At 63.3% G+C, this 10,816-nt stretch overlaps 1 long non-coding RNA gene across 1 annotated transcript; it reads left to right on the plus strand.

The window, feature by feature from the left end:
• The first annotated feature begins 5,528 nt into the window (after positions 1–5,528).
• Positions 5,529–9,866, plus strand: LOC144955568 (uncharacterized). The gene is made up of 3 exons (XR_013641721.1): positions 5,529–5,624; positions 8,311–8,398; positions 9,627–9,866. It is a non-coding gene; the product is annotated as an uncharacterized LOC144955568 (long non-coding RNA).
• Positions 9,867–10,816: the final 950 nt, after the last annotated feature.

The raw sequence follows: 10,816 nt of genomic DNA on the forward strand, positions 1-10,816 counted from the left end.
ACTCACCCTCACCACTCACCCCTCACACTCACCACTCACCCCCTCACCACTCACCCTCACCCACTCCACCCTCACCACTCACCACTCACCCTCACCACTCACCCCTCACCACTCACCACTCACCCTCACCACACTCACCCTCACCCTCACCACTCACCCTCACCACTCACCACTCACCTCACCACTCACCACTCACCCTCACCACTCACCCTCACACTCACCACTCACACTCACCACCACCCTCACCCTCACCACTCACCCTCACCACTCACCCTCACCACTCACCACTCACCCTCACCACTCACCCTCACCCTCACCACTCACCCTCACCACTCACCACTCACCACCCTCACCACTCACCCTCACCCTCACCACTCACCCTCACCCTCACCACTCACCCTCACCACTCACCCTCACCACTCACCCCTCACCACTCACCACTCACCACTCACCACCTCACCACTCACCCTCACCACTCACCCTCACCACTCACCCTCACCACTCACCCTCACCATTCACCCTCACCACTCACCCCTCACCACTCACACTCACCACTCACCCTCACCACTCACCCCTCACCACTCACCCCTCACCACTCACCCCTCACCACTCACACTCACCACTCACCCTCACCACTCACCACTCACACTCACCACTCACCCTCACCACTCACCCTCACCACTCACCCTCACCACTCACCCCTCACCACTCACCCTCACCACTCACCCCTCACCACTCACACTCACCACTCACCCTCACCACTCACCCCCTCACCACTCACACTCACCACTCACCCTCACCACTCACCCCTCACCACTCACCCCTCACCACTCACCCTCACCACTCACCCCTCACCACTCACACTCACCACTCACCCTCACACTCACCACTCACACTCACCACTCACCACTCACCACTCACCCTCACCACTCACCCTCACCACTCACCCTCACCACTCATCCCTCACCACTCACCCTCACCACTCACCCCTCACCACTCACACTCACCACTCACCCTCACCACTCACCACTCACCCTCACCACTCACCCCTCACCACTCACACTTACCACTCACCACTCACCACTCACCCTCACCACTCACCCCCACCCCCACCTTTCACCACTCACCCCTCACCACTCACCCCCCACCACTCACCCTCACCCCCACCTCTCACCCCTCACCCCCCACCCCTCACCCTCACCCCCCACCACTCACCACTCACCCCTCACCACTCACCCCCCACCCCTCACCCCCCACCCCTCACCCCCCACCCCTCACCCCTCACCACTCACCCCTCACCCCCACCCCTCACCCCTCACCCCTCACCCCCACCCCTCACCCCCCACCCCTCACCCCTCACTCCTCACCCCTCACCCCTCACCCCTCACCCCCCACCGCTCACCCCTCACCCCCACCCCTCACCCCCACCCCTCACCCCCACCCCTCACCCCCACCCCTCACCCCCCACCCCTCACCCCCACCCCTCACCCCTCACCCTTCACCCCTCACCCCCACCCCTCACCCCTCAGCCCCCACCCCTCACCCCTCACCCCCACCCCTCACCCCCACCCTCACCCCCACCCCTCACCCCCACCCCTCACCCCACCCCTCACCCCCACCCCTCACCCCTCACCCCTCACCCCCACCCTCCCCCCTCACCCCCCACCCCTCACCCCTCAGCCCCCACCCCCCACCCCTCCCCCCCACCCCTCACCCCCCCACCCCTCACCCCCACCCCTCACCCCCACCCCTCACCCCCCACCCCTCCCCCCCACCCCTCACCCCCACCCCCACCCCTCACCCCCACCCCTCACCCCCCACCCCTCACCCCCACCCTTCACCCCTCACCCCTCAGCCCCCACCCCTCACCCCCCACCCCTCCCCCCTCACCCCCCACCCCTCACCCCTCAGCCCCCACTCCTCACCCTTCACCCCTCACCCCCACCCCTCACCCTTCACCCCTCAGCCCCCACCCCTCACCCCTCACCCCTCACCCCCACCCCTCACCCCCCACCCCTCACCCCCACCCTTCACCCCTCACCCCTCAGCCCCCACCCCTCACCCCCCACCCCTCCCCCCTCACCCCCCACCCCTCACCCTCAGCCCCCACCCCTCACCCTTCACCCCTCACCCTTCACCCCTCACCCCCACCCCTCACCCCTCCCCCCTCAGCCCCCACCCCTCACCCCCCACCCCTCCCCCCTCACCCCCCACCCCTCACCCCTCACCCCCACCCCTCCCCCCTCACCCCCCACCCCTCACCCCTCAGCCTCCACCCCTCACCCTCCACCCCTCCCTCCCACCCCTCACCCCTCACCCCCACCCCTCCCCCCTCACCCCCCACCCCTCACCCCTCAGCCTCCACCCCTCACCCCCACCCCTCACCCCCACCCCTCACCCCTCACCCCCACCCCTCCCCCCTCACCCCCCACCCCTCACCCCTCAGCCTCCACCCCTCACCCTCCACCCCTCCCCCCCACCCCTCACCCTCCACCCCTCACCCCCCACCCCTCCCCCCCACCCCTCACCCCCCACCCCTCACCCCCACCCCTCACCCCCACCCCTCACCCCCCACCCCTCACCCCCCACCCCTCCCCCCTCACCCCCCCACCCCTCACCCCCACCCCTCACCCCTCAGCCCCCACCCCTCACCCTTCACCCCTCACCCTTCACCCCTCACCCCCACCCCTCACCCCTCCCCCCTCAGCCCCCACCCCTCACCCCCCACCCCTCCCCCCTCACCCCCAACCCCTCACCCCCACCCCTCACCCCCACCCCTCACCCCCACCCCTCACCCCTCACCCCCACCCCTCCCCCCTCACCCCCCACCCCTCACCCCTCAGCCTCCACCCCTCACCCTCCACCCCTCCCCCCCACCCCTCACCCCCCACCCCTCACCCCCCACCCCTCCCCCCCACCCCTCACCCCCCACCCCTCACCCCCACCCCTCACCCCCACCCCTCACCCCCCACCCCTCACCCCCCACCCCTCACCCCCACCCTTCACCCCTCACCCCCACCCTTCACCCCTGACCCCTCAGCCCCCACCCCTCACCCCCCCACCCCTCCCCCCTCACCCCCCACCCCTCAGCCCCCACCCCTCACCCTTCACTTCTCACCCCCACCCCTCACCCTTCACCCCTCAGCCCCACCCCTCACCCCTCACCCCCACCCCTCACCCCCCACCCCTCACCCCCACCCCTCACCCCCACCCCTCACCCCCCCACCCCTCACCCCCACCCTTCACCCCTCACCCCCACCCTTCACCCCTCACCCCTCAGCCCCCACCCCTCACCCCCCCACCCCTCCCCCCTCACCCCCCACCCCTCACCCCTCAGCCCCCACCCCTCACCCTTCACCCCTCACCCCCACCCCTCACCCCTCACCCCCACCCTTCACCCCTCACCCCTCAGCCCCCACCCCTCCCCCCTCACCCCCCCCCCCTCACCCCCCACCCCTCACCCCTCAGCCCCCACCCCTCACCCTTCACCCCCCCCCCTCACCCCCCACCCCTCCCCCCTCACCCCCCCCCCCTCACCCCCCACCCCTCACCCCCCACCCCTCCCCCCCTCACCCCCCACCCCTCAGACCCCACCCCTCACCCCTCAGCCCCCACCCCTCACCCCTCACCCCTCACCCCTCAGCCCCCACCCCTCACCCTTCACCCCCCCCCCTCACCCCCCACCCCTCCCCCCTCACCCCCCACCCCTCAGACCCCACCCCTCACCCCCACCCCTCACCCCCACCCCTCACCCCCCACCCCTCACCCCTCACCCCTCACCCCTCACCCCTCACCCCCACCCCTCACCCCTCACCCCCCACCCCCCACCCCTCACTCCTCACCACTCACTCACACAAAGAGAGAGTTGGTGTACAGTGTTGGGTGGTGGTGGTGGTGGTTGAAGTGGTGGTAGTGGTTGTGGTGGTGGTTGTGGTGTGGTGGTTGTGGTGGTTGTGGTGGTTTTGGTGGTGATTGTGGTGGTGGTTGTGGTGGTTGTTGTTGTTTTAGTGTTTGAGTGGTTGTGGTTGTTGTTGTTGAGTGGTGGTTGTTGTTGTTGTCACAGGAGGTGGTTTGCAATTCAAAACAATCAGCTGGTTTATCAGAAGAAATACACAGTGAGTCAAAACACACTCACCACTTACTCACCACTCACTCACCCACTCAACCTCTCATCCACCCACTCACTCACCCACTCACCCACTCACCCACCCACTCACCCACCCACCCACCTCACTCACCCACTCACCCCACTCACCCACCCACTCACCCACCCACCCACCCACTCACTCACTCACCCACCACCCCCACCACTCACCCACCCACCCACCCACCACCACCCACCACCCACCACTCACACACCCACCCACCCACTCACTCACCCACTCACTCACCCACTCACCCACCACTCACTCACCCACCCACTCACTCACCCACCCACTCACCCACCCACCCACCCACTCACCCACCCACCCACTCACCCACCCACCCACCCCCCACCCACTCACCCCACTCACACACCCACCCACCCACCACCCACTCACTCACCCACCTACTCACTCATTCACCCACCCACTCACTCACCCACTCACTCACCCACTCACCCACCCACTCACTCACCACCCACTCACCACCACTCACACACTCACTCCTCACCCCCCACTCACTCACCACCCACCCACCCACCCACTCACCCACCCACCCACCCACCCACTCACTCACCCCCCACACACACCCACCCACCACTCCCCCACTCACACACCCACCTACCACTCATTCACCCACCCACTCACTCACCCACTCACTCACCCACTCACACACCCACTCACCTACCCACTCACCCACCCACCCACTCACCCACTCACCTACCCACCCACTCACCCACCCACCCACTCACTCACCCACTCACACACCCACCCACCCACTCACTCAACCACTCACACACCCACCCACCCACTCACTCACCCACTCACCTACCCACCCACCCACTCACCTACCCACTCACCCACCCCACCCCACTCCACTCACTCCACTCACCCACTCACCCACCCACCCACCCACCCACCCACCCACCCACCCACCCACCCACTCACCCACTCACCCACCCACCCACCCACTCACTCACCCACTCACTCACCCACACTCACTCACCACACACACCCACACACTCACCACCTCACCCACCACCTCACTCACTCACTCACACCACCCACCCACTCACCCACCCACCCACCCACTCACTCACCCACCCACCCACCCACTCACACCACCCACCCACCCACTCACCCACCCACCCACTCACTCACCCACCCACCCACTCACCCACTCACCCACCCACCCACTCACCCACTCACCCACCCACCCACCCCACTCACCCACCCACCCACCCACTCACTCACCCACCCACCCACTCACCCACCCACTCACCCACCCACCCACCCACTCACCCACCCACCCACTCACCCACCCACTCACCCACCCACCCACTCACCCACTCACCCACCCCACCACCCACCCACCTACAGGATGTCCCCCACTGCGGTGATTGAAGACTTGCGTCTGTGCTCCGTCAAGCCGAGCGAAGACGAACAGCGCCGGTTCTGCTTCGAGGTGTCCTCACCAAGCAAGTGAGGAGCGCCCACTCACCACTCACTCACTCACACACTCGCTCACTCACCCACTCACTCACACACTCACTCACTCACCCACTCATCCATTCACCCACTCACTCACCCCACTCCCCCACTCACTCACACCACTCACTCACTCACTCACCCACCCACTCACACACTCACTCGCTCACTCACCCACTCAATCACTCACTCACTCATTCACTCACTCACTCACCTACTCACCCACTCACTCACACACTCACTCACTCACTCACCCACTCATCCATTCACCCACTCACTCACCCACTCCCCCACTCACTCACCCACTCACTCACCCACTCACTCACCTACTCACCCACCCACTCACTCACCCACTCATCCATTCACCCACTCACTCACCCACTCCCCCACTCACTCACCCACTCACTCACTCACTCACCCACCCACTCACACACTCACTCGCTCACTCACCCACTCAATCACTCACTCACTCATTCAGACACTCACCCACTCACTCACCCACTCACCCACCCACTCACCCACCCTCCCACTCACTCACTCACTCACTCACCCACTCACCCACTCACTCGCTCACTCACCCCACTCACTCACTCACCCACTCACTCACCCACTCACCCACTCACTCACCCACTCATCCATTCACCCCACTCACTCACCCAACCACTCACACACTCACACACTCACACACTCACTCACCCACTCACTCACCCACTCAATCACTCGCTCACTCACTCATTCAGACACTCACGCACTCACCCACTCGCTCACTCACCCACTCGCTCACTCACCCACTCACTCACCCACTCACTCACCCCACTCACTCACTCACTCACCCACTCACCCACTCACTCGCTCACTCACCCACTCACTCACTCACCCACTCACTCACCCACTCACCCACTCACTCACCCACTCATCCATTCACCCACTCACTCACCCAACCACTCACACACTCACACACTCACACACTCACTCACCCACTCACTCACTCACTCGCTCACTCACTCACCCACTCACTTACCCACCCACCCACTCACTCACTCACTCACTCCACCCACTCACTCACCCACTCACTCACCCACTCACTCACCCACTCACTCACCCACTCACTCACCCACTCACTCACTCACTCACTCACCCACCCACTCACTCACCCACCCACTCACACACTCACACACTCACTCACCCACTCACTCACTCGCTCACTCACCCACTCACTCACTCACTCACCCACCCACCCACTCACTCACTCATCCACTCAATCACCCACCCACTCACTCACTCACTCACCCACTCACTCATTCGGACAATCACCCACTCACTCACTCAGTGTAGGCGGGAAAACAGGCGGTCGGGTGAGTGGGTGAGTGAGTAGGTGAGTGAGTGGCTGAGTAGGTGAGTGAGTAAGTGAGTGGGTGAGTGAGTGGGTGAGTGAGTGGCTGAGTAGGTGAGTGAGTAGTAGTTGGTGAGTAGTAGGTGAGTGAGTGAGTGGCTGAGTGAGTGAGTAGGTGAGTGGGTGAGTGGCTGAGTGAGTGAGTAGGCGAGTAGGTGAGTGGGTGAGTGGCTGAGTGAGTGGGTGGCTGAGTGAGTGAGTGAGTGGCTGAGTGAGTGAGTGGCTGAGTGAGTGGCTGAGTGAGTGGGTGAGTGAGTAGGTGAGTGAGTGAGTGGCTGAGTGAGTGAGTAGGTGAGTGGGTGAGTGGCTGAGTGAGTGGCTGAGTGAGTGAGTAGGTGAGTGGGTGAGTGGCTGAGTGAGTGGCTGAGTGAGTGGCTGAGTGAGTTAGTAGGTGAGTGAATGGCTGAGTGAGTGGCTGAGTGAGTAGGTGAGTGGGTGGCTGAGTGAGTGAGTGGCTGAGTGAGTGAGTGGCTGAGTGAGTAGGTGAGTGAGTGGGTGAGTAGTTGGTGAGTAGTTGGTGAGTGTAGCTACCTCTCTGTGTGTTCAGGAGCTGCGTGAGTGGGTGAGTGAGTAGGTGAGTGAGTGGCTGAGTGAGTGAGTAGGTGAGTGGGTGAGTGAGTGGGTGAGTGGGTGAGCGGGTGGGTGAGTGAGTGGGTGGGTGAGTGAGTGAGTGGGTGAGTGGGTGGGTGAGTGAGTGGGTGAGTGAGTGGGTGAGTGGGTGAGTGGGTGGGTGAGTGAGTGGGTGAGTGAGTGAGTGGCTGAGTGAGTGGGTGGCTGAGTGAGTGAGTGGTTGAGTGAGTGGGTGAGTGAGTGGGTGGCTGAGTGAGTGAGTAGGTGAGTGGGTGAGTGGCTGAGTGAGTGGCTGAGTGAGTGGGTGGCTGAGTGAGTGAGTGGCTGAGTGAGTGGCTGAGTGAGTGGGTGGCTGAGTGAGTGAGTAGGTGAGTGGGTGAGTGGCTGAGTGAGTGGCTGAGTGAGTGAGTAGGTGAGTGGGTGAGTGGCTGAGTGAGTGGCTGAGTGAGTGGGTGGCTGAGTGAGTGAGTGGTTGAGTGAGTGGGTGAGTGAGTGGGTGGCTGAGTGAGTGAGTAGGTGAGTGGGTGAGTGGCTGAGTGAGTGGCTGAGTAAGTGGGTGGCTGAGTGAGTGAGTAGGTGAGTGAGTGGCTGAGTGAGTGAGTAGGTGAGTGAGTGGCTGAGTGAGTGGCTGAGTGAGTGGCTGAGTGAGTGAGTAAGTGAGTGAGTGGCTGAGTGAGTGAGTAGTTGGTGAGTGCAGCCACCTCTCTGTGTGAGCAGGAGCTGCGTGCTGCAAGCTGACTCTGACCAGGTGCGGCGGATCTGGACTCAGGCAGTCCAAGCCAGTATCGACTCCGCATACCGAGAAGTACTCACCCCGTGCTCACTCACCCACTCACTCACCCACTCACTCACCCACTCACCCACTCACTCACTCACTCACCCACTCACCCACTCACTCACCCACTCACTCACCCACTCACTCACCCACTCACCCACTCACTCACTCACCCACATCACCCACTCACTCACCCACTCACCCACTCACTCACTCACTCACTCACCCACTCACTCACCCACTCACTCACTCACCCACTCACCCACTCACTCACTCACCCACTCACCCACTCACTCACCCACTCACCCACTCACTCACTCACTCACTCACTCACTCACCTACTCACTCACATCACTCACCCACTCACTCACTCACCTACTCACTCACTCACTCAGCCACTCACCCACTCACCTACTCACTCACGCACTCACTCACCCCACTCACTCACTCACCTACTCACTCACTCACTCAGCCACTCACTCACTCACTCACTCACCCACTCACTCACTCACCTACTCACTCACTCACTCACCTACTCACTCACTCAGCCACTCACCCCACTCACGCACTCACTCACCCACTCACTCACTCACTCACCTACTCACTCACTCACCTACTCACTCACTCACCCACTCACTCACTCACCTACTCACTCACTCACTCACCCACTCACCCACTCACTCACCTACCCACTCACTCACCCACTCACTCACTCACCTACTCACTCACTCAGTCACTGTGTACTCACCACGTATACCGCCCTCTCCCCCCCTCTCCCCCCTCCCCCCTCCCCCTCTCCCCCCCTCTCCCCTCCCCCCACTCCCCCCTCCCCCCCTCTCACCTCTCCCCCCTCCCCCCTCTCCCCCCCTCCCCCCTCTCCCCCCCTCCCCCTTCTCCCTCCCCCTCCTCCCCCTCTCCCCCCCCCTCCCCCTCCCCCCCTCCCCCCTCCCCCCTCTCCCCCCCTCTCCCCCCCCTCCCCCCCTCCCCCCCTCTCCCCTCTCCCCCCCTCCCCCCCTCTCCCCCCCTCCCCCCCTCTCCCCCTCTCCCCCCCTTTGCCTTCTCCCTCTCCCCCCCCCTCCCCCCCTCCCCCCCTCCCCCCCTCTCCCCCCCTCCCCCTTCTTTCTCCCCCCCCTCCCCCTCTCCCCCTCTCCCCCCCTCCCCCCTCTCACCCCCTCCCCCTTCTCCCTCCTCCCCCCCCTCCCTCTCCTCCCCCCCCCTCCCCCTCCCCCCCTCCCTCCCTCCCCCCCTCCCCCCACAGCCCCGCGTCTCCCCACTCCCCCCACCCGCCCACCCCCCCTCCACCCTCCACGTGGACCCCTCCCCCCTCCACCCTCGAAGCCCCTCCCCCACCCCTCAAGCCACACCCCCTTCCAGCTGCGTGATGCTTCAGGTGCAGGCGGTGGAGGGCAACTCGCTCTGCGGAGATTGTGGACACGCAGATCCACGCTGGTCCAGCATCAACCTGGGCATAGCCCTGTGCATCGAGTGCTCTGGCATACACAGGTAGTCAGTCACTTAGTCAGTCAGTTAGTTAGTCAGTTAGTTAGTCAGTTAGTTAGTTAGCCAGTCATTCAGTCACTCACTCAGTCAGTCACTTACCCACTCACTCACTCAGCCACTCACGCACTCACTTACCCACTCACTCAGTCAGTCGCTCACTCACTCAGTCACTCAGTCAGTTAGTCAGTCACTCAGTCACTCAGTCAGTCACTCAGCCACTCACGCACTCACTTACCCACTCACTCAGTCAGTCACTCAGCCAGTCAGTCACTCAGTCAGTCAGTCACTAAGTCAGTCACTCAGTGAGATTGTGGGCACCCAGATCCACGCTGGTCCAGCATCAACCTGGGCATAGCCCTGTGCATCGAGTGCTCTGGCATACACAGGTAGTCAGTCACTTAGTCAGTCAGTCACTCAGTCAGTCAGTCACTCACTCAGTCAGTCAGTCACTCAGTTACTCAGTCAGTCACTCAGTCACTCAGTGAGATTGTGGACACCCAGATCCACGCTGGTCCAGCATCAACCTGGGCATAGCCCTGTGCATCGAGTGCTCTGGCATACACAGGTAGTCAGTCACTTAGTCAGTCAGTTAGTTAGTCAGTTAGTTAGTCAGTTAGTTAGTTAGCCAGTCATTCAGTCAGTCAGTCACTCACCCACTCACTCACTCATCCACTCACGCACTCACTTACCCACTCAGTCAGTCAGTCAGTCACTCAGTCAGTCAGTTATTCACTCAGTCACTCAGTCAGTCAGTCACTCAGTCAGTCACTCAGTCAGTCAGTCAGTCAGTCACTCAGTCAGTCAGTCACCCACTCAGTCACTCACTCAGTCAGTCAGTCACTCAGTGAGATTGTGGGCACCCAGATCCACGCTGGTCCAGCATCAACCTGGGCATAGCACTGTGCATCGAGTGCTCTGGCATACACAGGTAGTCAGTCACTTAGTCAG

This window comes from Lampetra fluviatilis, unplaced genomic scaffold (assembly GCF_964198595.1).
Source record: "Lampetra fluviatilis unplaced genomic scaffold, kcLamFluv1.1 SCAFFOLD_1062, whole genome shotgun sequence".
Lineage (NCBI taxonomy): Eukaryota > Metazoa > Chordata > Hyperoartia > Petromyzontiformes > Petromyzontidae > Lampetra > Lampetra fluviatilis.